This window comes from Cariama cristata, unplaced genomic scaffold, assembly GCF_000690535.1.
Source record: "Cariama cristata isolate BGI_N322 unplaced genomic scaffold, ASM69053v1 scaffold7431, whole genome shotgun sequence".
In the NCBI taxonomy this organism is placed as follows: Eukaryota; Metazoa; Chordata; class Aves; order Cariamiformes; family Cariamidae; genus Cariama; species Cariama cristata.
The window spans coordinates 85,188-112,247 of NW_009597491.1; positions in this window are offsets into that span (position 1 = coordinate 85,188).

Genomic DNA, 27,060 nt, shown 5'->3' on the forward strand with positions numbered 1-27,060 from the left:
CCCAATTTTTTGAGTACACCACATTGCGCCTTCTTTTCCTCCATTTCATCTCCTGCCTCTTGCTCCCTCCCACTTCCTTCTGGTTCCCAGCCTTCTACCTCCCTTCTGGGCCCTGCCGTTTGCGGTGCTCCCTGCCCGCTCACCCCGCTCTGGTCACAGGCTTCGCGTCCTCTCAGCTCCCCACGTGTTTCTGCTTGAATCCCTACAGGCCTTGCTAAAACTGTCACTCTGCATTAAAGATATTTGACGGACTGAGGCGGATGCTGTAGGGGAAAATGCCACAAAAGTAGCCTGGAGGAAGCAAATACTGTTTCACCAGTGCATATTTTGATGGTATGAACTCTAGAAAGCTCAGGGCAACTGCACTGGATAAAAAAGACTTATAGATAACTATTTATTCAGTGTACAAAGAAGAGATTCCTGTTTGGAAAAAAAAATTTTAAAGTATGTGGCTCACAGTGCAGGTGCATAAGAGAAGTGGAAGGAGTTGGGAGCTGAACGTTGCACAGACAAACTTAATTCTTGTATTTTCTAATTCTGAAGTGCTTGGCCTCGTAATTTACTGTGCTTTGAATGGAGTTCTTTTTGATAGAATTTTATGCATATTTCCTCAGAGATATTTGTTAATAATTTTGAATACTTGTTGTCGAGGAAAGAAGAATAACTAAAAAGCTGGAGTAAATGCATAACCTGAGCTTGATGTAATCCACTGAGTAGACAAACTTTCACAGGTACTTCTACAGGTACCCACCTGTAAGCAGCTCCTGAATCTAATCTAGGTGTTAATATCAAAGCTCAGCAGCGTTTTGTCAGGCTGTGCTCTGCTCTGACGCAGTCTGTACTCAGGTCTTCAGACAGAAATAGGAGAGCGAGAGCAAACTGGAGCAGGCAGCCACAAGCATATGAGGGTGCTAAGGAAGCAAAGGCAAATAGGATCAGGTTTGACCCTCGTGCTGCACTGTGATTTCGCCCAGGTTTGGAGCAGCCTCGTCAGCTCACTGTGGCCTCCGAGATGGCCCAGCTGGAGTCAGTGAGGAGAAGAGGGCATCTCTTGGATGCAGTGAATGTCCTAAGCTAGATCAGATGAGTTACACCCTTGAAGTGCTTATTCCTTTCTTTATTATCAGGGCACCTCTTTAGGCTTCAGAAGGTCCATGTTGAATTCTTACCTCTGGTGCTGAAGCGGTCCCTTTGTGCCTCTGTTTCCTACCTGTAAAGTTCTTCCCTTCCCTTAGAGTTAGCCTGCTGATGATACAACTTCATCCAGAATCTTTAGGTGAAACCACAATACAAATAATATCATGTAATAATACAAATATGACATAATCATAGTATAACATAATTTAATGGGTGATCTTGTGCCTTTGATTTTCTTCCTTTCACAATTTTACTGCTTCTTAAAGGAGTTTATCCATTCAAAGTCCAGAAATAATTTCCAGTATTGTACAGTATAGTGCATCAAAATCAACATTTAGAGCTCTCCCATTGCACACACACTAGTGCCTTATGTTCTAATACTTGATTCATATTCATATGATTGAAAATGAGTGCTCATCCAATGAAAAGCAGCACTAGAATTGCTAGAAATTGCAGAAATTAAATATGACATCTTGGGAGGCAATCTGCTCCCTTCTCGCTCCAAATAAAATAAAACCTAGCCACCAAAAGAAATCCAATCTATAAACTGTATATTTCAGAATATATTGCTTTCAATTTTATCCTGTAACAATGGCTGGCACTATATGTCCTGAGCTTAGAAACACAATTTAATTCAACTTCTGCTCAGACACTTGACAGTTTAGGTGCCTCTTAATAGCATGTAACTGGGACCAACAGCTGATTTTTGCAATTCTGCTGCATCTCTCCCAATCAAGTGCTACCAGTAGAAATGAAATATATTGAAGTATTAGTGGTCATGAAGTGTCACCACTGGCTGTTGTGATGCCACCCCAAATGTAAAGTTAGCAGATAGCCAGCCCTGGGTTGAACTGACTTTAATTTGACAGGTTGTGTTATTGATCACAGTCATTATAGTAGACTACTTTGAAGCTATCAAGCAGTGGGATGGAAAGTCGCGTGAGGGTGTTGTCTCCATTTGTCTTGTCAGCACGCTGTACTCCTCAGAGGGTCCAGAGCCTTCTGATGGAGCCCCCCAAGAGTCCATGGCTGTCACTGTGAGAGCACAGAGGAGCGTACATGTGTGAGCTCCCCTGGCAGCTGCACCTCAGCTTTTGTAGTAAGGTTCATTTGGTTGAGGGTCACGTCTCAGCTTCATTTTCTTGAGTTGGGTTCTGGTGTTTTTCTAAGATATTACCTTTTCTAACATCATTCTGCCACTATTCCAGGGACTCCCTTACTGTTGATAAAAAACTCTGTTGCTTTGCCCAATACAAGAGTCATATATCGCACTGTGAAACACTTTTGGGTAGGGAAGGTCCGCAATGGCATGTTAGGATCTTTAGGACTGAAGACGGATGTCTAAAACCATCCTCTTTGCTCTCTGTTAGAAAAAAAAGCACCCAAGGCCTAGCGTGTTGAGAACTATCATTCTGAGCTTTCCAGCTTCTGCTGGACAGACTTTGGTCCTTGTCTTTTGGAAACAGCCCTGTGACATTGGATGTGTGTAGGGTGACACTGGGTCCTGTGCATGTCAAAGGAGTTGGCAAGTCTGTACTCCCCTGCCCCATAACAGCCAGTCCACACTTTGTCTTTCCTGAGATAGAGCTTCCTTAGGAAACTGGTAGATGTCTCCCCATTTTCCTGCAAGCAGTAAACACAGAGGACAAAATCATGACACAATGGACAGACTTTGTTTTCTTTTAGTGTAATCTTCCTTATTTTAAAAGGATGCACCTGAAATGCCGCCTGTCTGAACACAGTGAAAGCCACCTCAGCCAACCGTTCCCTCCTCAGAAAATTCCCCGTGTGCTGTTCCAGGTGGCTTTGTGTTTAAGCTGCTCTTTTTCTTCAATCCTCTTGGCAGTGTGAGGATGGGGAGGGAAAGCGGCTGCTGCTGCTGGAGTCCTGGTGTTCTCACACCCTGGTGTCTGATCTCCATCCCTTGCCTCCCGCACAAAGAGTCAGGTGTCTTCGTTCTCATGCATGGGCAAACCAGACATTTAGACATAGGAGTACTGATCTTTGATGGCTTTATAGAGCTCTTCTGCATTTGTATGCCTCATTGCAATATCTCCAAAATAATTTCAAATTCATACTTCTACATAAGGCATGCAAGAAATGGTCATAAAAGAGAAAAGCAATACAGTTTCTGATTTACCACTGCCCTATGTCTATGCTACACTGTGCCTTACTCCACTTTATCCTAGCCCTCTGTAACTTCAAATATCAGCAGCCCTGAACAAAGGATATAAGGAATATAAGTCACGTACACTAGCGTACCGAGCAGTGGGGGGAGAAAGAGGAGTACAGGAAACCAGGACTGTTGAAAGGGTGCTTTTGTAGATGATGCGAATGTTGCACTTCTGACGAACGCTGGTATCCACCCATGACCCAGATGGGTATTATCTGCTGCATAAGCTTGTTATGAAACTTAATATTTATAAAAGCGTGTGCAATTCTGAGTTCATAGATCCCCTGGGCTTAATTCTGCAAACCCTGCTGGCACCAGGCAGAGCTCAGAACAGATGTATTTAGAAAGTGGAAACAAATATTATGCAACCTTTTCCACAAATGCCTGGCACAAGCTGGCCATCTCCAGTATTTACTGACAGCAACACAAACCCACTGAACAGGGTGGGACAGCTGATCTAAAATAGTCTATGCAAAGTGGCAGAAGAAAGCCTTGTAAATAAAAATTGTTATTATTTGGTATCACAAGTGATGCCCGTGAACTGGTGTATGTCCTCTACTAGGCCATCCCTAAAGCAGTGTATCTGATGGAGATGTCACAAGCACCCTCGCTGGCACAGATGCTCTAGGAACCACGTCAAAATCCCGGGGGTGGTTTACAGGTCCCATGGGCGTGCCCCTCCGTGTTGCAGTACAAGGCACAGCAGTAACCTAATACCGATAGGGTATTAAAATTCCCTTTTATGAGTAGGGAGTTTTTCTTTGGGCTTAACAGGGGAGAAGGAAGAATGCCATAAACTGTACAGAGAAAAGCAAGGATATATCCCAGCCCTGAGCTTTGCTCACCATGTAGCTGTGCACAGCCCCAGGGAGGGATGGAAGGTCAGGGGCATGGTGGGACCAGTGGGGTTATGCAGAGCGTGATCAGACCAGGCTGTGCAGAGCACAACATGGCACGAGGTTTGCAGTATGAAGCCTGGAAGTATCGATGCAAATTGCTTCAATAGCAGGTGGTATGCACAGGAGGTACAGTGCTGCCTTCACCAAGCCAGAGGTCTTTCTCACTGCTCTCCCCGTCTCAAGGCCAGTGCTCTTAACATTTCAAGTAGATGCTATATACACAAAAATAGTTTGGGAAGAAACCTTGGATAAGACCCAGCATTCTCCGTGTGTTTTTTTTGAGTCCTATCTTGTTGAGCCAGTAATACTTTTATAACACTATTAGCTTTCAAAAGATTGATCTCCCTTTTGTGTCTGCTATTGGAGGTTGTTATTGACTCTCACTAGTGCTACTGCTCCAGCAAAGAGACTGCAGGTCCATAGTGGCTGGAAAGGGTCAACAAAAAGAGGAATCCCATGGGAGACAGGATTTCCTGGCCACAGGAATGTCCAGTGTGTGCACTTAGGAATCATATATGTCATAATACACTTGGAAGACTTCAGTGGGCAGGGATACAGGCTGGGCACCTGAAAAGAAGTAAAACAGATCTCTTCCTTTTCTCTTGCGTACCTCAAGAAAAGCTTCATAATTTTGATTACTATCCAGCTAAGCAAGCTGTGAAGCCCACAGGTAAAAGGGTATTGTCCAATCATACTGTAGACTCCAAGAAACAGAAAAAATTCATCATCTCTGGAGCCAGCAGGGCAATGTCTGGAGGCTAATGAAGATGAAGTTTATGGAGGGTATTAAATAAACAATCATCTCCAGCATAAAATTGGGAGTGGAATAGATTTGATTAGTAGGCAAAGTTTGGGAAGGTATCTGCGCTGTAGAGAGTTGGGTCAGAGGGGATGTAAATAAAAAGGAGTACTGCAAGTCCAGTAACTAAAGCTAGTTGACTTTTGTATCCATGTTTTGTCTCAGCTAGCTGATTTTCTGGCCTAAAATACTCTTTGCTTGGTTCAAGCTCAAACCAGACAATAATTTCTCTTTCAACTGTTGAAATACTGAGTAACCAGCAACTGATGGCAATTGTTTGGGCAGTTTCCCATCACTGGCCCACTCCACACAGCAAGAGCCTTGTGTTGATAGTGCATCAGCAATGCATTTTTATCCTTTTTTTTTTTTAATTTTTATTATCAAATTGCCCTAATATCTATATGTGGATGTGCATGTGCATTTAGCCTTACTAATGGACTAATACGAGACCAACTATGTTCTGCTTCAGTCTCACTTCTGTGTTGAAAGAATTGGGTTTTCAAGGCTCTCACTTGGCTTCTGTCCCCAAGATGCCTTTTGTGTATATTCCCAGATGTGTCTCTGTCTTGAAAGTGCTGACTTTGAATCCAGTTAAAGCTGAAAGTTTCAGCAAACAAAGCTTCTGGAGGAAAAAGTGGAAATGTTCCTCACATGGAGGAATAGGTGGACCCCTTTACGCAGCTTGCTTAGAGAGCAGGGCGTTTACTACTTCATAACTTGCCAGAGCAACATTTTCTTCTTCCCTTCTGCTTCTCGTTAAGAAATATGATTGTTGAAGTCCGTCTCAAGATATAATGCAATTAGAAGGAATATGTTCATATTTTAATCCATTTCCAATCGTTCATAAGGCTTTTGCCATGCAATTAATGAAACAGAATATGAACCAGACTTTTCTGATTTCAGATTGATTGTGAACTATATAAATCTGATGTGTAAAGGAAAATGTTCACTTCTGTGGTAAAGAAACTTGTGGACAGATGGTTTGGATTTAAAGAGAAGAGTAGTGAAATTTCTGGAAAAATTATACAGGATTAATAAAAATGTAAGCTGACTTTCAGCTCTGTTCACTAAAAATCTGAAAGCAAAAAAATTAGGAACTCTACTTTAGTTTGATTTGCAAAGAGCAGAAATGAAACTGCTCAGAAATATTGAAAAATCTTGTTAGCAATTCACATTTCTGTTAAAATTGTTGGGAATTATCAATATCCCTGTAAGCCTTTAATATTGCTGTCAGGCTCAGATTATTGTTTGTAAAGGGTCAGTATGCATTTACCCATTCAAAGACATACTTCCAGAGGAAGATTAAACTGTACTCAAGAGCATATGAAACAGAAATCGGAGTTTAGCAGCGTTTAGAGTTGGAAGTTACTGTTACTTTCTCAACATGTCCTTCTTCAGATGTGAGAATCTGAATGCTAAATACCTAATCTTAACTGTTTGTTATGACAACAAAAGATTAAGGTCTGAGTTTTCAAAAGGATCCAGTGGTGGTTTAGCTAAATTCTGGGCAGTTTCCAAAGTCATCCTGGGGCATTGCTGGGACCCGGCTTTCAGCAGCCATCTGCTTTACTCTTTCTAAGAACGGTGCTGTTCTTGGACAGGTTCTTCTGCTTAAACTTGCAAAAACTGATCCTTCCAAAATCACTAAAAATACAGCTGGCTGTAGGGATGATTTTTTTGTTTGGTTTTCCTGAAAGTAAATATCCCTTACAGAGCTCTCCTATCATTTTGTAAGAGATGATAGGTAAGTTAGCAAACATGGGGATCTGGGAGGAAAAATCCCTTGTAACTGATTAATGTGATGATTATCCACAGCTATTAACACTGGCTGGCATCTGACTACTGGGTGGGGGGGATTTTGTGTAACACTTGGAGGGCCATGCAAAAAGCTTGTTGTCTAAACACATGCAAGGCTATTTGGTAGCTGAATAATGACTTGATTGTAGCAGTAAATGCCAGAGTAAGAGCATTCAGCAGAGGGAGATGGGTCTAAACATAGTGTAACAGAGTGGCTCCTGGTGTTTCAGGTTGTCCTCAGTGGATTCCCATGCTGGAGAAATGAGGATGAGTTATGATCCCCTATTTGTCATTGCTGGAGACTTTATGGCTGCATCTCTGCTAGTAAACTCCGTGATGCTTGGGCTGGCTCCCAGGCACAGGAACACAATCATTTATACTAGTAAGCCGTCAGCACGATCCTGTGCCCTTGCCAGCTGGGGGTCTCCCAAATGATTGCCAAGCACAGTTTAGGAATTAGGACAATTCAGGGACCATTCCCAAAAGCACTTTGTATACCAGTCCCTTGTTTTGGACAGGAGTTTATTAATTATGGATGTGGGCAAGACTGGCACAGGGCCCAAGGAAGTCACTGGGCATAATTTATTGGTATAAGTGTGGTCTCTGGGTCCATCTGTTGAAAGAAGTTTTTAGAAATGGATAATGCCTTTAGTTTCTGCTTTGAAAACGTGAAGAAAATTGTTGCTGTAGTTATGGTAGACAAAACTGAACTAAAAGCCTCTGCAAAGCTCTCATCTCTTCTGGGTCTGGATTTGGGCCCTGAGTCATTTAGAAAATGAGATGAAGTAGTTTGGGGTCTGTGTGGGAGTAAAGAGCGTTAGGTTGGTTGGGGATTTCTACTTTTAGGTTCCAAGCCTGACTTTTGATATCCCTGTGATATGATGTGGAGCACCACAATACGAGCCATGAGGGCTGACTCAGTATTTGCACAGGCCTGAAGCCCAGGCTCCGAAGCCCAGGCTCCAAAGCAGGGGGTTCCCATGGCTCATGGGCTTTCTATGTATGGACCTAAGACACAGTAAGGTCATGTTGGGAGTTTGAGAGCAGATTAGGCTGTGCAGTCCTACATACTGGATCTAACAGTGATTATACCCTCTACCTCAAATTAAAACCCCATTGCTACTATGGCCTATGTTACAGTTTGGCAGGTATCTCAGTAGCGGTATTAGAGCTGACAAAATGCAGAAAGGTGCCTTCTTAAGTCCTGGGTGCACTGCTGCAAGCGCAGCCCTTTTGCCTGCCTGTGCCCATCAGCCGGTCGGTAGCACCAGGGGAGTTAGAGACGAGGGGCTGACACCCACCCGTGAGGGGTTGTCCTGGTTTGGTGCTTCCTGCACTTCTCCCTCAGACAGATGTGGGGACAGTACGATAGGGCATGAAGCACAGCACCCTATTCACCTAGTTTGAACTGGGTCAGTGCAGAGCTTTTCCACATCCCCCTGCCTTACCTGTGTCAGTGAACAAGAGATTTTTAGCAGCTTTTAAATTTCTTGCTCCACCCTGCCAATGGGGTTCCAGGGCAGAGCATAGGATATAAAGCTATTTGCAAAACACACATTAGCCACTGACTCCAGTGTGTAAATGAGTCATTAAAAAAAGGAACTGTCAAGAGAGAGAAGCTCTACCTGCAGCAATTAAGATGACCTCCACAGAGCAATTAGATATGCAAGGATTGCATAGGCATTCATCTAACGTGTCCTGATAGATGAAGGTAATCTCTTACAGTGTGTAGTTGTTACTACAACTGGTAGTCTGTTTTGATGTCGTGGGGATATTGCGTTCCTAAAGCAGTCATGCTGTTCACACTCACAGTAGCAGCTGGGAAGCAGCTCCTACAATCCGTGTATTTGCAGACAAGGAATTTACAGTTAAAGATGCTCTGAGAAAGGACACGGAAATGTCTAAGAGGAAAAACACCACCAGTAAATCCTGTTCTATCTATCTGGGACGGATGTGTACTAGACTGAGGGGAGGAATAGTATTACTGAAATTTATGAAGGAAGAGCAATGGACAAGCATGCTAGCTTGATTTGGAGTAAGGCGTGGGTTTTTTGCTAATTAGTGGCATTATTTCTTTAATGAAAAACAGATTGGAAATTTCAGGGAGGTAAGCCTTTGGGCAAAAGCTCAAAGGTGTCCTAGCTGGAGCAAAGCAACAATGCAGGGACTCACCTTTAGTATTCTCCCAATTCCCCCTTTATGGCTAGCTGGGATCTCAGATCAGGCTCTGAGTTTCTGTCGGTATCTGAAGCTTGGGGCTGCCTCCAAGGGAGAGATCCAGTTGTGAAGGAGATTGTTTCCTAGTGACTGGCCTGGAAATGTGAAATTGTTGAAAACAACACATAAATTTCAGTGCCTCTGAAATATTTTTTGCAAAACAGGGTAAAATGTGTAGCAGAATGTTCTATCCTTGTGAGGATCTCAGGGGAAAATTAATGGAAGTGAATTTTTTTTGCTTGATTTTAACTAACCTTGAAAGAAGTGAAGGAGGATCTGAGAACTCCCTGCACTCGTTTTCTCTCTTAAAGTCACGCTCCTGTGAAGCCGAGATGATGTATCTTGATCTATCTTTGATTTAATCTGACACTTTGCAGTTTATTTTTTATGTAAATACTATCTCTTTCATTTTTGGTTTACTTTGTCTTCCTTTTTTTTTTTTTTTTGTTTTTATCCACTTCAAGCATGGCTTATATTTTGAAATATTTTTTTTTTCCCCTCCGTTCTGTAAAAATGCCAGAACAGCAGCCCTGGAGTGCTGGTCTGAAGGCAGCAGAAAAACCAAGGCTGTACGCTGCTCTGACAGCCTGACTACCCGGGCAGGACCACAGCCAGACCTTGGCTTTGCTGTCGAGAGCGCAAACTCCTGCTGTTGGCAGCCTCTCCCATGACATTTAACAGGGAGGACAGCTGCTTGCTGGGAACTGTGGTGGAGCCTCCAGTTCGATTCATAGCAGCTCTCTAGAAACCCCATCTGGTAGCGGTAGGTTTTGGTTCGAACTGTCTCACAGGCTGCCGCTGTAGTCAGCCTCCGCCTCTGTGTACAGCTGGCGTTGTGAAGGTCCACGGGTACCCAGCCATGCAAGAGGTCACCGATGGACCAGCACCAGAAACACCAGATCTTATGGTTCCTGACACTAATAGGTTGCCTTCTGTAACACTTCCACCATGTCTTGTTTGCAGATTCATGGGTATTTCTGATGCTATACCTATCTCAATCCATCTGATGGAATTGTTGCTCTCATTTCACTTTTAGAATGCTTTCTTTTTACTCTTGCTGGTTTTTGTTTCATTTTCCCATATTTAAGGCTTTTCAACATGAATTACTTTTTCAGTTTTATTTCACTTGCCTATGGATTTTTTTTTTTTTTGGGGGGGGGTGGTCAGTCATATTTATGTATCCCAATCTACGTTAAGCCTGTTCTGTTCCTAACATCCATTTGCAGCATGTCATGACTACTCAGCTGTGGGTAGTACTGGAATGATTTATTTTGTGACTAGAACTGCAATTTGCCTTCTTCCAGTTCCTAAATTAGCTGCCACCTTCAATAAAGTCAAATGTTTCTTAGCATAAAAATAAAATATCTCCACATCTACTCACCTCTGAGTTATCCACAGTTTGATTTCCCCGCAGCCTCTCTCCTTGCCATGATGCTCCCAGAGAAACACCGCCCTCCAATGTTGCAGATGGGATGAATTTTGCTGGTCTGGATCCAAAGTCAGCAGCCAGGTCATTTTTTTTCAGCTGTTTAGAGCACAGACGTTGACTTGGTGAAAACTGCCTGGCCATTGTTCAAAGCTGGCGAGCCCTGTTGTGGCTCTCATTGTGTGCCAGCCGCCAATACCCTCGCCAGAGCCCTGTTCCCACGCAGAGCGGCGGAGATCTTTGCCAGCGAGAACACAGCTTTCTGGGGAGCATTTGTCAACACCAGTGTCTTCAGCCAGCGAGAAGCACCTTACGTGGGACTGTGGCAGGAGTGGAAAGAAGTGAATTGGAGCAACCTGCCTCTGCTCTGAAAGAGTCCTTAAATGCAAACACGTGAGTGGTGGGGTTTCATTCTTTAAAAGGGCAATTAAGCCTCTGTGTTTTCTTCCTTGGTTATGTTGGGCTGGCAGAAGCGGAGAAAACAATAGCAAAAGAGTTATTTTGGTGTAACCTCAGTACAGCGTAGTGAAATCAAAGCTACCCCCAGGTCCAAGTTGCTTTTGGTTACTGTAGGCTATTGCAAGGTTATTCTGCTGAGATCGAAACCTTATCTCCCTTGTAGGAGCAGTGCAACAGAATCCACACAGCGATGACTTTATGCAGCATTTGTAGTACTCTCCCCTCTGAAAGGTGTTTCTGAATATGTGAAAGTGGCTACAGAGCAGCCTCATGAAGAAAGTGGCAATTAGGGGTCCCAGGGCAGTTTTGTTGGCTTTCTGCAAACATGAAGATGTTCAGGGCCATTTTCATGTTGCATATGTGTGGTAAGCATAACATTCAGGCAAGGAGGAGTTGTCCTTACTGAGAGTGGAGGTATGGGAGCGGTCTGGTTCCTACCCAAAACCCAGCACAGTCGCTCCCCTCCCACCCCAATGCTGAGCCCTGAGGTATTGAGTTCGGTCAAGGCCCAGTGATGGTGCCAAACAGCTGGTCGTGACTTGCAGCAAGTTGGGCTGGATGAGGAAAAACTGAGCATCCACCCAGCTGTGGAAGACAGCCTGAAACCACCCCCAAAACCACTGCTACTTGCTGTGGCTGCCTGTGCATGGGCAGGCAGCTATCTGGCCCCAAAACGAAGTGCTCTCTGAGCTTTTCTCCTCTTGCCACCCCTGCTCAGAAAAATCATGCCTTTATACGTACTAGCATCTCTGTGGGAGAAAGTGCTGCTTCCAGAAAGGCTGGTAGCCTAGTGGGACCCTGTCTACGCTGTAGTTTGGGGCTTGTCCTGGTTTGGATAAAATAGGACTATGTCTCCTTTCAGGAGATTCTCTTTCAGTTAAGTTTCTTTTAAGTAACTGCACTTTCTGAAGGTACAGCCATATGTTTTCAGGACAGTATCTGCTTTCAGACCTGATAACGCTTGATGTTTCTAGTTGCTACTGAAGTAACAGTAGGATTGGTATGCAGAGAAGCCCATGTTTATACTTATCCCTATGAGAACCAAGACCACTGCTGGCCCTCTTTTGTTAAACAAGTGAAAAGTAGTAAAAGGGTTGCACCTGCAGAAGAGTGCAGATGGGACAGGTGATCAAAAACTGCCAAGGAGGTATTCTATCCCATCCACGTCATCCTCAGTATAAAGCTAAGGGATCATCTCTTCTTTCATGGCCAGCATCCCTGTGGGACCCTGCTTGCTCTCCTGCCTCCGACCCCAATCCGTGTGTCCCTGAACCCGGTTCCTGTTGGCTGCAGTCTGGTCTGGGACATCTGGATATCTGTCTCCTGACCATCACCAGGAAACTCAGTATTGGTTTTATATACTTTTCCTTTCATTTCTATTATTAGTAGTATTAGTGTTAATATGATTATACTATTTTTCATTATTATTATTTTATTGAAGTAGTTTTAATTTTCAACCCATAAGTCTCTCCCTTTTCTCCATTCCTTCCTCTCCCGAGGGGGAGGGAGGGATTAACAGAGAGCATCTACCACCTGTTTTAAGAGCCTGCCCAGCCTTAAACAGTGACAAGGCTGTAGAAACAATTTGGAAAGGAAAGCCATTATTGTTTGCAAGGCATTGCTGGTAGGATGACAGAAGTGCCTGGTTCTTACTTTCTAACAAATAGTGATATATATTGCAGTCTAGATGCCATACCTTTACATGCTCTGTTCTGTAGCAGAGAGACAACTTTCAAAAGAATAATTTTTTAGCGCTCTCTGGAGTCTTGCTTTTCATGTCTTTTCTTCTCCCCCTCCTCCCCTTTCTTGCTCCTTTTATTATGTCTCAAGACCTATCTAAGATGAAGAGGAGTTTTTGTTAGTTTCCATTCCAGAATAAGCTGACACATACATTTAATCTTGTGTATGGAGACAGTCTCCCACATAGGTGCTTGAATCTCTTTTAATTCATTATGCGTTGTTAGAAAAGAGGTCTGAAATACAGTAAGATTGTCCCCTGACTCTCAGCCTGAAATACGGGTGTTGGCATAGAGGATTTTCACCAGTAGACCTAGACCACCTCCACTAGCAGTGTCTTGTTGGGATATATGGAGTCTGGGTTCCCTTTTTGCTCCTTACAGCAATTCGCAATGGAATAGTTACCGTAGCCATGTCAAGTGACATTTTCAAGCCTCAGAATTTGTTCTGCAGGGAGGTGGGATCTTCCCCTCTCCCACCACCAATGCCAAAAACCTCTGCTCTCAGCCTGCGCACTCCTGTGTGGCTACACCCGCAGGTCCCTTTGTGGACAAGGGGGGCCGGCCAGCCTCAGTCTTCCTGCCTACCTCTGCACTCCCTACACAGAAGTGGTTTTTGATTTAGGAAAGTATTCAATTTTTCTGACTCAGAAATCTGCAAAGAAATTGGAATCTCAGCAGGTAATTTTATAGCTCTTGGGTTTCTTTGCCATAGCTGTAAATAGCAGAAGGGGTAGATTTCTGTCCTTTCTGAGGATTTCTGAAAGCTCAAATGATAGAAGTTGAGGTTGTAAATCCTGCCTGTATGAATTATCAGGTAACACAAAAAAACCCATAATACATTACAATTAAATCAGAAATCTAATAAGCAGACCTGTGTACAAAATATGGGGCTGCAGATTAACTAGGGAAGCTTGCAGAAATGTTTACTTTGTATAACTACAGTGACAGGATGACTTGGGAGTGATGTTTACTTTTGAAAAAAAAAAATCATCTAGATGCTCTGTCTGCAGAACTATGAATCAACCAGTGTATCAGTCTAAACCATTTTTGAGAATCAACTGACAAGTTAAGAACTTGGGCACCTTACTCCCTGTATAACCGATAAATAAATATTTTAAGAGGTCTTGAAAAGGGTTGACTGATTTTAATGTATTAAGCCAATTGCTTTTAGAGGTCACCTCCTCTACACGTGAAAGCAATGGGACTCTGGCTCTGCGCTCATTTGACACGTCATCTGTATCATTTTCCTTTTGTGCCTGTGAACAGAAAAGTACCAAAAGTGCTGACCTGAGAGCTGACGATATCTGACATGATCAAAGAGCAAGACCATGGCAGGTCTGCACAGCCCTTTGAGGGAGGACAGGCAGCTGAAGGACAAAAACCACATCAGAAGGATCACAAGACGCCCTTGTGTACAAGGGGAATGTGGTGGCCACATCCATCTTTGGCATGATCCTCATAGACCACTCACCTACATTAGGAAGGATCAAGAGAGCCATGATTCTTCCCTCTCCCCCCCTACGCACCCCAACCCACAGTCCCACCTCGGGGCAGACGGTGTCTGCAAGGGAATGGCTGTGCTCAGCCCCTGCTTGTTGTGCCCCTATTCATCCTCTGCACACCATACCCTGGGCACGGCTGAGTGACCTCCTGGTGTCACACAGGTGATGGAAGGGGAGCTTCATATCGCTGCTTGTATCTCCAGCCACAGCCGTTTCTTGACTAGGAAGTGTCCTCTTCTGTCCTGGGCAGCTCTAAACACAGCGTGGGGACTAGAACACCGTGTTAGCCATGCTACCTCACTGAGAGTTTTCCCAAGGAGAAGACTGAATTCTTCTGGCTAAATCCCACAAACCTTATTAGGATGACTCTTAGTAACATGTTACTAAAGAGACAATTACCCGGAGGAGGAAAATTACGGGCTCGGTTTGTCTGAGCCATTGTCAGAACCAAGGTCGGTGCTGGAATAAAAATTCAGGATCAGTTTACATGCCGTCTTCATCAGTGTGAAACCTCAGCAGCCGAAAGCAAGCTGATCACCTGGTTATGGAGTCTGCTCTTCTGCTTGCCTATGCAAGATTGCTACCCTGTAAAGCAGATGCAGGGAAGCCTTAGTAAGTAATTTCACTAAGTAATTAATTACTCCAGGGTCACAGAAATGGTCTTCACACCTCGTCTTGGGAAACTGTGATTGTAAGAGGACAAATGTTTTCAGTGGTGTCATCTGAGGTGGAGGTTGTGTGCAAGTCCTGTGAGCCGTGCTTCCAGCTCTGCTGGTGATGCAGCAGCTCTGCTAGAGGAAAAAGATCAATTAAAATTTTCTCTCTAACAGGCCAGGTCTTTGTAGCAGGCTTTACAGAACAACAGGTCAGTGCTCTCGCTCCCTCACAGTTTACACCCTACTCGAATCCTGATTTGCTGCCTATCTAAGGGATAACTGAGTTTAAGGATTTTTTTTTAACACCTGCATGTTAACCTCTTGAATGTTCTTAGCACCCTGTGCTGGGGCGGTTCCCTGCCTCACCAGGACTCCCGCTTAAGGTATTAGGAATATTTGAGACCTCTACCATGGAAACTCTTGTAATGAACACTGAATGGTCCTGCTTTTGATGCATTGCTTACATGTGGTCTGTAATGGCTTTCAGCATGTGGAGCTCTCCGCCTGCCTCCCCCCTGAGCGATATAGAATAAGATGGTCTCCCAGCAGAACCATAACCCTTCCCTTAGAGGTCTAGCTGGTGGTAAGCCAAGGCCAAGGTTGGGTCAGCAGATCTGTGTGGCCGTGATCACATTTACAGCGAAAACTGGTTTTGAGTTGTGAGAAAGTACATGGGCTAAAGCCATGCAACATGAGAAAAGTGAAATGATGGAGTACAGTTGTTGGTTGTATTGGTGATATTAGCAACTACAGGCTTCAAAAGAGGACTACTGACATGAAATGGTACGAAACACTAAAGAAAAAAAAAAAACAAACAGAACCAGAAACAACTCAATGATCAGCCTCTCCCAAGAAACCACAGAGGTCTACACTTGCCAAGCTAGTTGGTATCTGGCCAGCAGGTCAGTTACACGTACCCTAGCAGCACGTAGCCCTCGCTATCTACTGGGAGTGTCAGCAGAGAAGTGGTTGCTCTGTATTCTCAGAAATTATCTGTATCCAGCTTGCAAAGTCCCTTTGCACCTATCTGAACAGAAGTGACCCTGTGAGGCATGGTCACAGAGGGAACATTTCACAAGCTTTAAGGGAACCAAAGCAGGCAGCTGGTGTTTCTGATGGCACAGAAGTATTAAAAGGCTTATTTTCCAAGATGGTTTGTTAGTGAGAGCAACAGTAATTCTTGGAAATAGTTCCAGTGATGAGATCACTTCGCTTATGACTGTGTGCACTTCATTCCTACTCTGAAATCATCTGACTTCATGGAAAGGTCACTGGATCTTCTTGTGCCTGCCTGCTAGATTGAAAAAAGCTGTATTTGCACATATTTGCCTCCACAGAAATATCTGCAGAACTACGATCATCATGCCCCGGCTGCTTCACTAAACGTAAATGTGAGCTCCTCAAGACTGGCTGCAGAATGTGTGGTAATATTTTAACAGCTCCCGGATTGCTTTCCTCAGTCTTCTACTTTTGAAAAAGCTTTCTTGAAATGTGCACAGCAAAGCAGCTTGTAGTATTCCAATAGCATTTGTACCAGTGCTAAATGCAGGTTTAATAGAGCATAAACCACCATTGTCTGGATTTTGTCCTAACAGAGGTTACATTTTAATTACACAGATTCATAAATAAGTTTTTATTTCCTTCCTTCTTCATAGGGCTTATTAATTTTTTTTTTATACAGTGATCGTCTAATATTCTTATAGATTTCATATCTCATATTAACTGTAATGGGTGTGTTTAGAGTCCAACATTGTTCCACAGAGTAAGCGTAGACTTCAAAATCTGATCAAGACACTAAGTAAAAATGTAGACCGTTACCCTGAGCAGGTGTCTTTTTCAATTTAAAGTTAGCTTTGGTTTGTGCCATAAACCCACAGCAGATGCACTAGTACAGACAAATATCATAGGTTGGAAAGCAGCCTGTACTTCAGCCTAAGCAATTTTATACTCTTTTAGTATGTATGGGACATTCTGTCCAAGAATTTATGTATTCACACACAGAGTCACGGTATGTTCGTACAGAATGAGCGACGAAGCAGAAAGACACATTTTGATTTGGCTCATTTAATTACCCCCATGGTGGGCATTTGGCTATTACTTTTGGCTAATCAGCCTCTCTTGAATGCTCTCTCTTTTCCATGCAGTGTGACCCTTCATGTAAAACACACCGTTTATGGAAGAACAAGTCAGCTGTGCAAGACTGACTACTGGGATAATCAAAAATAGGAAACTTTTTAATCTGTCAAATTGTTGACAGCAATTGTCTAAATGGGTAAATTACAATTCTTTTGGTAATTCATATTAGTTTGGCCTAGAGCAATGCAGATGTTTTGCTGTTGTGAAAAGCAGACACTTGGAGATGGGAACAATGGGCACAAATTAATTGTCATTTCAAGTGAAAAGCATACTTGGGAAACATATCAAACATTTAACTAACACCACCCAACAAAGCATGAAATCCCTCATGCCAATGTTATTCCTACTGCATATGCCCTCAGCCTAATATAATACTGTTGCCATATTTTCTTCATCTTGTTATTACCTTTATGCCTTCTCCCAGATAATAGCTTTATCATTGTTTTACGTTCTGATTAGCTGGTCATTTAGCAGACCTGCAAGAGAAGGCAAGCTAATCAGATGGTGAAACCTCCAGCTTCCACCCTGAGCCATGATAACGTGCTTTGATCTCCCACAGATGACTGCAGGCAGTGGGATGATAAAGGCTTCCAACTTCCTTTTCTTGTTAATCATGGTTGCAAGTAGGAGATCCAATCTTTGCAACAGTAATTCTAATTGAAGTATGAATTTTTCCAAATTAGAAAGTTCCTTATGAAAGCTCTGCTTTAATGAGAGTATAGCATCAACATATAATGAATTTACATGTCAGGGGAACACACACACAGGACTAGAGAAAAACTGAATTGTTGGTTCAGATGATTATAGCTGTGCAGACATTTTGCTGATTCAGGAGATAACCTCCAGCCAATCTGTCTTTGTTTTCATGAATGAGCTTGCATAAGTTTGTAAAGAATTAAGTACTAGTGATTTCACAATTAAAAACAGAACAAAAACTCTGGCAGTCAGTGGGAAATTACAATCAACTCTCAGAAGTCTTCTTCAAATCTCTGGTAGCTGAATATTTTGGGCAGATAAAATGTACATATGCTGTAGCGCAGCACGACAGAGGTATGCCAGAGTGGGCTGGCATGAACCACAAGAAATCCAGGATGCTTCCAGTGGCAAGTAAAGGGGGATGTGAGCCAGGGGATAGAAATATAATCTGTTGACATTGTTTTCAGATTAAAACCACTTAGAAAAAAAATAATCTCCTTCTGAGTAAATATATTAATTTTCCTGTAGTTTTAAAAGAGAATTACAGAAGGTGTGCTGCTTTCCACCACCTAGACATGTCCTGAAACTCCATTGAAAACCTTAACCTGAAATGATTAGTACTGAGCACCACTTATTTACCTGACTCATTTTTATTCATGAGTTTTCTGGTATATTCCTTGGAGATGGCTGTGATAATAAAGAGAAAAAAATATTCCTAGGTTAGTTCAAAAATAGGACTTGAGAGGATAATGTACTGTCAAAGTATCATGACAGAGTGATTGTGCATTTTTCCCCTAAATATTTTGTGCTACCACTTCCAAATCTTTTTCTCTTTTCTCTGCATGGTGACACCTTGCACCACCTCCTTAGCCCTGCAGAAAAACCTTCTGAGAAGTTCCCTCCCATTCCCCCCCCAAGACACATTTGATGCTCTTTGATATCACTGTTTCTGATTTTTTTTGTGCTCCTAACAGACAATTATAGCACAACAGTGCTTCTCTCTATTAATGTTATTCAACAGGTGCTGAGATAATTTCTTCTTTTTGTTAGAAACTGGAGGGAATTTACTGTGATAGAAATACAAGAGTGGTGTCTTTGTTTTCCCCTCATCTTTTATTCCTGTCTGCATGGACCTCTTTTAGAGTCTTCCTGGCAAGCTTTTCTGGTGGAACAGCTCCATATTGCCACTGTTTCCCCGCATTGCTTTCTTCTGGCAATGTCATTATTTGTTTGGCCACAGCTGAAGCTGAGCTGTGGTATGACCTGTGTGAAAAACTGATTTTTAACAAGAGACTTTGTGCGTTTTCAGTATAGCTTCGGCTTCGTGCTTGATCCTGGTGCTCAAGGTGCAAAAGAGAAGTAACAGGCAAGATGAAGCATGATGAAGTACAGATGAAATAACAGTAGGTGGGATCCATGTGTTGCTACTGCACCTTTGGTGTAAAGCCAGAGCTGCACAGTGATGTTGAGTTAGGGAGTAAAAATAAAACCCTATATACTGCACCACCCTCGTGATCAGCGCACTCCTCGGCAAGAACTAGCTTTTCCTAAAATGGAAGTAATGATTCAACTACCTGAACACCAAAATAGGAGTTGTCTAGTAAACCAAATTAAAGCAAGGGAAGAGAGAGAGAGATCTAATTATTACACATATAAATCTTGGTTTCAACAGCCCAGATTTGGAAGATCAATTGTGAGTGCGAATGGCTGTGAGCTGCAGGTCTAATTTAGTAATAGTACAAACTAGTTAAAAGAAAAAAATACAAAGCAGATGAATCACTCTCCTCCATGTATGAAAGTACATTTAATGTTACAGTGAAATGATTGCTTTATTATAACACTAAATCATTTTCCTTTAACTAAAAAAATAAATCTTCCATGTTATTTTATGCAAGTTATTAAGCAACAGTGATTGGAAACCACAGAAGTGTGAGAAATTTACTCTTAGTTTCTTAAGCTTTCCTAAGACTTATAACAGATGTAATATTATGACTATGCCAGTTTATTTTAAAATGAATCATGTTGTAAGTGATTTCATAGCTCAAAAGGTAAAAGGATTGTCTGTGTAGGTGTCAAACACCCGAGCTGCTAGAGATGCGTGTGGTACATACGGAACTTGTTACAGGAGTGAGTTTTGTATGGATATAACAGGGCATGAAGTCTTTCATACACCTGGAGGACAAAAACGTTGCCTTTATTGTGTAACCAAAAGTACTTGATACATGGTTCAAAAACATTGTGTTATACAGGAGCAGAATATTTCAATTATGTGCCAAACAGGAGGCTTTGACGTAGGAAAGGAAACTTCAGTCAGTTCAAATTAGCAGCCTTCACTATTTTAAAGATATGATAATAGAATGACTGAACTGATGCATGGCAAATACTAACCCTTAAACTGTTTGTGGAAGGGGAGCAGAGAAATCAATGTATGTTTCACTGTTGGTTGTCGATATTTAGGCAGATGGGCCTGTTCTGTGGCTACACAGGTCCAAGACATTCATTGGTTAAAGCACATCCTATTGCCATTTTGATTTATCAGTAGTTCATTACGCATGGCTACTTACATAACTCAATTTTAAAAGTTAAGACAATGAGAATGAAAGCAAAATAAGGAAATTCAGAATGAAATTCAGAAAATGTCATTTCACTTTTTGCGTGCAGTAGTTTTCACCCACTGATTATTTTTTTTCCCCTCAAACTAAGTGATTTTGACAAAAACCTTCACTTTTTCCTAAGGAAAAAAAAAAGCCCAACCCCATCTTTTGAAAACAAGTTTTCTCTAGTTTAGAATTATGTCCAGAAAAGGAAAGCATTCAGCATTACCTTGTCTCTTACAGCTTAACAGTCCAGAGGATTAGCCCTGTAGTATGAATTTTTGGTCCCATTTAAATGAACGGTGAAATCAATACTAAAATTGTATCCATTAAGAGTGATTAATAGAAAACTAGCAGAGTGTATCAACAAGGATGTTCCTCTTCATGATGAAATGTAGAAGGCTGAGGATCTTAATGCCCAGAGACAAGTAGTAAATACAGTCCTTTCTAAATGCATTGGAAAAGATAATCTTCCAGCTGTATAACAAAGTGATCTGTAATTCTTATTGGTCCAATTACAGAAAGCTTTCACTAATCCTATTACTTCTTGTTCATGAACTATTCATCCAAAATCTGTAAAGAATCATATTTTTTTAAAAAAAAGTGCAGTTCCTATGAACACTGGCATTTCCTCGATGGCTTATTGTACGGCATTTGAAGACCCCAGGGAAGAGAACATAATTGAATATCCAAGGGGCATGGTTTTTGACACGCTGCTGCTGGAACTGTCTCAACAGATGACAATTGTAACAATAAACAAAAGATGCATTTCATTTAGACGTGACAGATATTGTCAGAACTAGAGCAAAACAGCTGGAGAAAGAATAAAGCTGCAAGAATAAGCAGGAACAGCAGATGCATGCATAGGTATTTAAGCAGCAAATTTCTTTTCAAACAAAGGGACAGATGATATAAACAGGAATTATATATGCCTGACTTAGACACACACCCCACCACACACTCCAATGTAACCTCAAGATCTATCTTGTGGTTGCTGAATTTTCCTTTTTCTTAAATGAAAAAAAGGTGTGATCTGCAAACAGTAATAATAATAATATATTCTGGCCTTACAATGTTTTTCAGCTAATCTGATCTCCTGAGTAATGCGGGGCAAAATTTTGTCTAGTAGGGGTCTGAGTCAAGCCAAGTAACTTATGTTTAGCTAGCTTTCACCCTCCAGAGAAGCATTCAGGACTGTCTGGAAATTATTTGTTTTAACGATTTTGCAGCTTTCTCCAGTGATTTCTTTCTAATTGGTAGTCACCCTTATTGCAAATGTTTGCAAAGTTTTGCCCTCTTTTTAATTTGAAGTTTTCTAGCTTTTGTTTCTAGCTATCAGTTCTTACTCTGCCTTTTCTAAGCAGAATTAATGAAACTAAAAATATGGTAAAGATGAAAGCAATATCTAGAACCACCCCCCCCCCCCCCCCCCTTTTCCAATATTCAGTTCTAAATAAATTCACTGATTGCTTCAAGGCTTAATTCCATTATATATGGATGTAATACCAAAAATGAAAATCCAGTTGGTTTCATATTACTAAACAGTCTCTCACTTACCAGGAATATGATGTATAAAATTCTGCAGGCGGGTCTGAAACTGGATCTCAAGTTCTTTAATTAAAAAAAAAGAATTGATAGAAATGTTGGGGAATTATGAGTTCTATCAATTATATTACCTCTGAAAGAATGGTGATTTTGTAGAAGAGGGGAGAGCCAGAAAAATATGGTCCCCATTTCTCATTAGGTAACATGGGGTTTATACATATAAAATTGATGGAGAATCACAAATCATAAGATACTGAATGGTGTATTGGGGAAAAAAAAAATTCTTCCATCTATATCATCCCTCTGATAAAAATTCTGTTACCAGCTGAATGGCAAATGAATGCTTTGAGATTAGAAAATTGATTAGAAAATTGATTTGTCCTATACGTATTTTGGGCTAGATCCAAAAAGAGATTTAATCACTTCACTGAACTTGTGCTGGCCCCATTTACCCTCAGATAATATACCTAGTGCTGCTCACACATGCACATTAATCAGCTCTGAAGCATTTGGGTACCTTAGTTCACATTACTAAGCAGTGAAAGCATCTCTCCATTTTTACTGTCATTACACAAATTCATCATACAGTGTTCTGCCTCTTTCCAAATCCCCAGGGAGCTCCAATGTGCTCCTAGCCAAGGCACTGCACTTTCCCAAGAGCAGGAGCAGCCCCAGGGAAAGCACTACCACACATTTACAGCAGAGATCTTGGCTCTGCTAAGTACAGGGGAGAATAACTATCCCCAAGGGCCATACCAGCAATAACTCTCTGCTGGGTTGTTGCTTTCTAGCCTTACCCACCCTCATTTCCACCATTTTTCCAGGAGGCAGTAGGAACCACAGACACAGCATCAGTTACAGAACTAAAACTCCAAAACATCTTCCTCACACTGCCTGCAGCCCCATCTTACTGACTCCCTACACTCTAGCTAGGAAAGCTTCGTCTTCAGTTATCACACTTAGTCTAAGTCATAACGATGGGCTTTTATCCTGCTGGCTTTTTAGTGTGCATCCCTAATGCTGACGGCCGAGGATGGGTATGGAACCCGCTGGGGATCACAAGCAGGAACAGCTGGATGAGGGAAGGTGGCAATGCCACCAGCAGCAGTAGGGAGGCAGAAGGGCACGAGATGAGTGATGTGGTGACTAGGGACTCACAAAGCTAGGAATAGCATTGCCTCCCCCTCCCCTTGTAAAGTTGCAATAATTCTATTATCACCCTGAAGAAGGTCTTCAAACCTTGCTGGAGGAGCAGTCTCCAGGGAAGATGGGTGGAGCTAACAGGCCACTCAATTAACCCAAACAGCACAGCTGTTTGGCATCTCTTTGTGGCAGGCATCAAAGTAACACATTTTCATGACTCACCATCAGGCACTTCCCTAATGAAGATGAGCAAGGAAGGAATGCAAGGTAGGAAACAAACATCACAGATGCACTACTGTGGCTGAGAATGACAGTGGCGTAAGTTCACTTATTATTGCTAGTTGCCTTGCGCATCTTGTGCTCATTTGAACCCAGCACAAAAAGAACAGCTTGTACAGGTGCGTCTTAATCCACAAGATAATTCAAGGAGTGCTGGTCAATGTAAGCAGTAGGTTTCCTCCAAACACACTGCTAGCCAAGCTGGGCTGCTATGTTTGTGTGTGTTGCTGCTACAGTGCCTTGTTTTGTTCATGGGTTGGTTGTTGGTTTGCTGGTTTCTTTGTGGTTGTGATGATGGATACACAAGGGTTATAAACTATCTTCTTTGTGCTTGATAGCAAGAATTGCAGTCCAAAAGCTTTTTAAAAAAATATGCATGGTTAGCATTAGGAAAGGAACCTGAAGAGACTATCTAGTCCTTTCTCCTACGCCAAGGTCTGATTAAGTCTGACCTGAACTATTAGTTAATTTTTCTTTAGAAAATCTTCTGAGGGAGGCAGTCTCCACAGTTATGTCTGCTAAATCTATTCTGGTGGTTTACTATTTTCATGATTAGGAAGTTGTTTTTTACAATCACTACTCTAAATCTCCCTTGTAATGTAAGCTTGCTGCTTCTTAACACTTACGAGCTCTGAACTTGGAGAACCAATTGTCCTCTGGTTTGCTGCAGTTGTTTTTTGTATTTGAACACTGCCATTACAGCTCCACTCAGTTGTTTCTTCTTTGACCAAAAAGTCCCAATTCCTGCCTGGAACAATGCTGCATTTTAAGGTACATTTGTTGGCAGGGATCAAACCACAAGAGATCGTCGTGACTGAGATGCACCTTCCCCTCAGTGAGTTTCAATTATCAATAGCCCTGCTAGAAAAGAGCTTGCCAGGGCAAGAGTAATGCAAATGTTGCGCGAGTATTTTGTAGCATATAACAGCGTTCAACAAAAATTAACCTAAAAACCTACAGAGCTGGACAGAGAATTGTCTCCTTGATCCCTGTTATTTTCCACCACCTCCAGAATTCTCTAGGGGAGGTTAAAATCTTTCTATGTGCGATAAGACAATTTCTGTATAGGCTCTCAGTGAGACTAAAGCTCTGGCATTTAGCTAGGGTTTTGAAAATGTCATCCTTGTCTTTATATTTCTGATTCTTGCTTGTGAAAGGTGCTAATGGTATTACTCGATTTCCTGGAGATGTAGAGCAGTCAGACTGGGCAGACGATCAGGCATTGTGGCAGGAAGGGATGCTAAAGGCCTGATCCTACATCACTAGCCTTGGCAAAAGCAGAATGCCAGCAACATTATGTTCAAATTGTTTTGGACCTTGGCAAGGCTGGGTTTAGCGTTCTTACTTTTTAACTATCTGCAAAGCCAAAACTGTAAAAAAAGGAATAAAGAAGTCAAGAATGGAGGGAAAACCTGTGAAAAGTGGAACCTGATGCAATGGCATTCCGGCAGCTATGAGTGGTTCCTTTTTATATTGTGTTAATTTTGACAATGAACGAATACCCAAAGGTCTGTGGGCTTGTATCGTTAGCCTCATTAGTTTGCAAAATTCGACATGAAATCTTGTATGTCATCTCAGATTTGGGATTTGCCTACTTCTAGATGCCTTGGAATAGACTAGATGCTGTAGGAATCTTCAAGTTTAGCTGTAACTACCTCAAGCAGCACTCAAAATTTTAAAATTATGACAATTGCGAAAGGCAGCAGGACCTCCTGCTGTCTGTGTTTTGGTAACAGATCCCCTTACTCCACATTTCAAAGGGGCAGTCTCCTTTTTGTGTGCGTGTTTGCGCTCACTGACTCTTTCCGATCAGTCCCTGGTCCATCCTGCGGACACTGCTGACACCGGGCTGCAGGCTCCTGCCCACCTTGGGAGGATGAGCACGCTGGAGGCACCCAAAGGCACAATAGATTTCTGGATTCTGAAACTGCCATTGATGTCCCTAGCGGGGGGACCTTTCTGGGAGGTGCAATGTGAAGCCATTGTCAGTAAAACCTCCACCGTTTCTGTGAAAACAATCACAGGAATAATCGCTACAACTGGAGTCCATGGAGAGATATGTTTATTTTTATATAAGAAGGCCTCAGTTCATTCACAAATTAGGTTCAATCCTATTCTGTCAGTGTATTGCAGGACAGTAAAATCTAAGCAGAGTGGCAGTAAATTCTCTTTAATATATGTGTATTTATTTAGCTTTAAGTACCTTCATTGTTCCTGGTTTCATAACCTCCCTTAGCTGCTTATTCTAACGGTTATAAAATTTTTTCTCTTGTTTAACCTAAATTTTCACAACTGCAGTTTAAGCTCATTACTGCTTGCTCTATCTTCGGTGCTAATGAGAAAATTTTTTATCTTGGTCATCTTTAAAGCATCTTTTTGTCCATTAGTAAAATATTAATGTCTTCTCTCAGTTTTCCTCTCCTTTGCTGAAAATCATCAGTCCTTGGCATTGCTGGGCCTTTTCCAGGTACTTTGTTTCTCTATTTGAAGTCTTTAATTTGTCTCTCTTTAAGCAAAGTACCCCAATTGTAAGTGCAGTACTCCTAACTGAAAGCCCATCAGCCCTCCCTTGGTTTATAGGCACTACTTCTCCAGGCAGCAAAGCAGAGCTCTTACATCTCGTGTGACAGTGGTAACCTGCCCGTAGATGTCCACTGGGGTAATGACATCCTACCATGGTACGGTTTGCCATCTGCTGACCGGAAAGTGCTTAATATATGACCGGTTTTGATCACAAGTATTGATTGTTTTCTTGTTTCACTGGTTTTAGATTTCTGAGGTTGAAAGAGTAGAGATTTTGTCCAGAGCTCGAGGACATAAATGGGGCTGTCTTTAACTCCCTGAATATGGGCGAACTGGGCTCTGGAGCAGTGAAATACCTGGGGATGAGAACCCGACTCCTTCACTCCTGTGTGGTACACAAAGGACCTTGTGGTGACCCACTGACTGGCCGCAGGAGTTTTCTGGGGACCTGGCGTGGGGCTCTTTGGGGAGCAGGCAGGAGGACACGGGAGGTGAGCATCTGGGGCAGAGCCAAGAGGCGACTGAAGGAGCAGACTTGTGGCGGCTAGTACAGTGCATATCATCAAAACAGAGGAATAGAAACACCTATCACTTCTTTCAAGGTTGTCAAAATGACAGAAGAGACCATTACTAGAGCAGCCTGCAACTGGGAGAGCTTGCTTTCTTTTGAGGAGGAGTAAGGTGGGATGAGTAAGGTGGATTTTGTAAATGCATGCTGTTGGCCATGTTTCCATCTGGCATCACTCAGCTTTTATCTTCAGATATTTACACAAGCTGAAGACTTTGGACAGTGTATATGCCTGTTTGTACATGTACATATATTAGGTTCACATTACATGTCTTAATCATGCTGCTTAAGAGCTTCCTTTTGTAATATCTTCATTTCAACAGAATTTGTCATCTTGTCAGATTACTATCTGTACAGCAGTTGGTACTAAAAAGTGGCACTATGCTAAACTGTTAAGAGCTTCCATGGTGCTGTACCCTCTTTATAACCTGTCCCAGCCCCGGACTCTTGGCATATTATCTCTGCATACAATTTTCAGCTCATCGTGCTTTGCCCTTTGGGAAAGGACTGCTATCAGAACCAGAAATATAGCAGTGCAAGTTATTTATTTTCCATTCTTGGTAATGACTTGCTTTTAGTTAATGAATTGGAAAAAGTACATGAAATTAATGGAGCGAGCTGCTGTCTAACTGTAAAGCAGGGGATGCTGTTCCCAGCCCTGTGATTCCTCCCCAGGTAAAGGTCAGGGACGCACTGACTTTGGGTATGTTCTGCTTTGTACTCTGTTTCCCAGCTGAAAAATAGCACCATTAATCCCATCGCTTGAGGGATC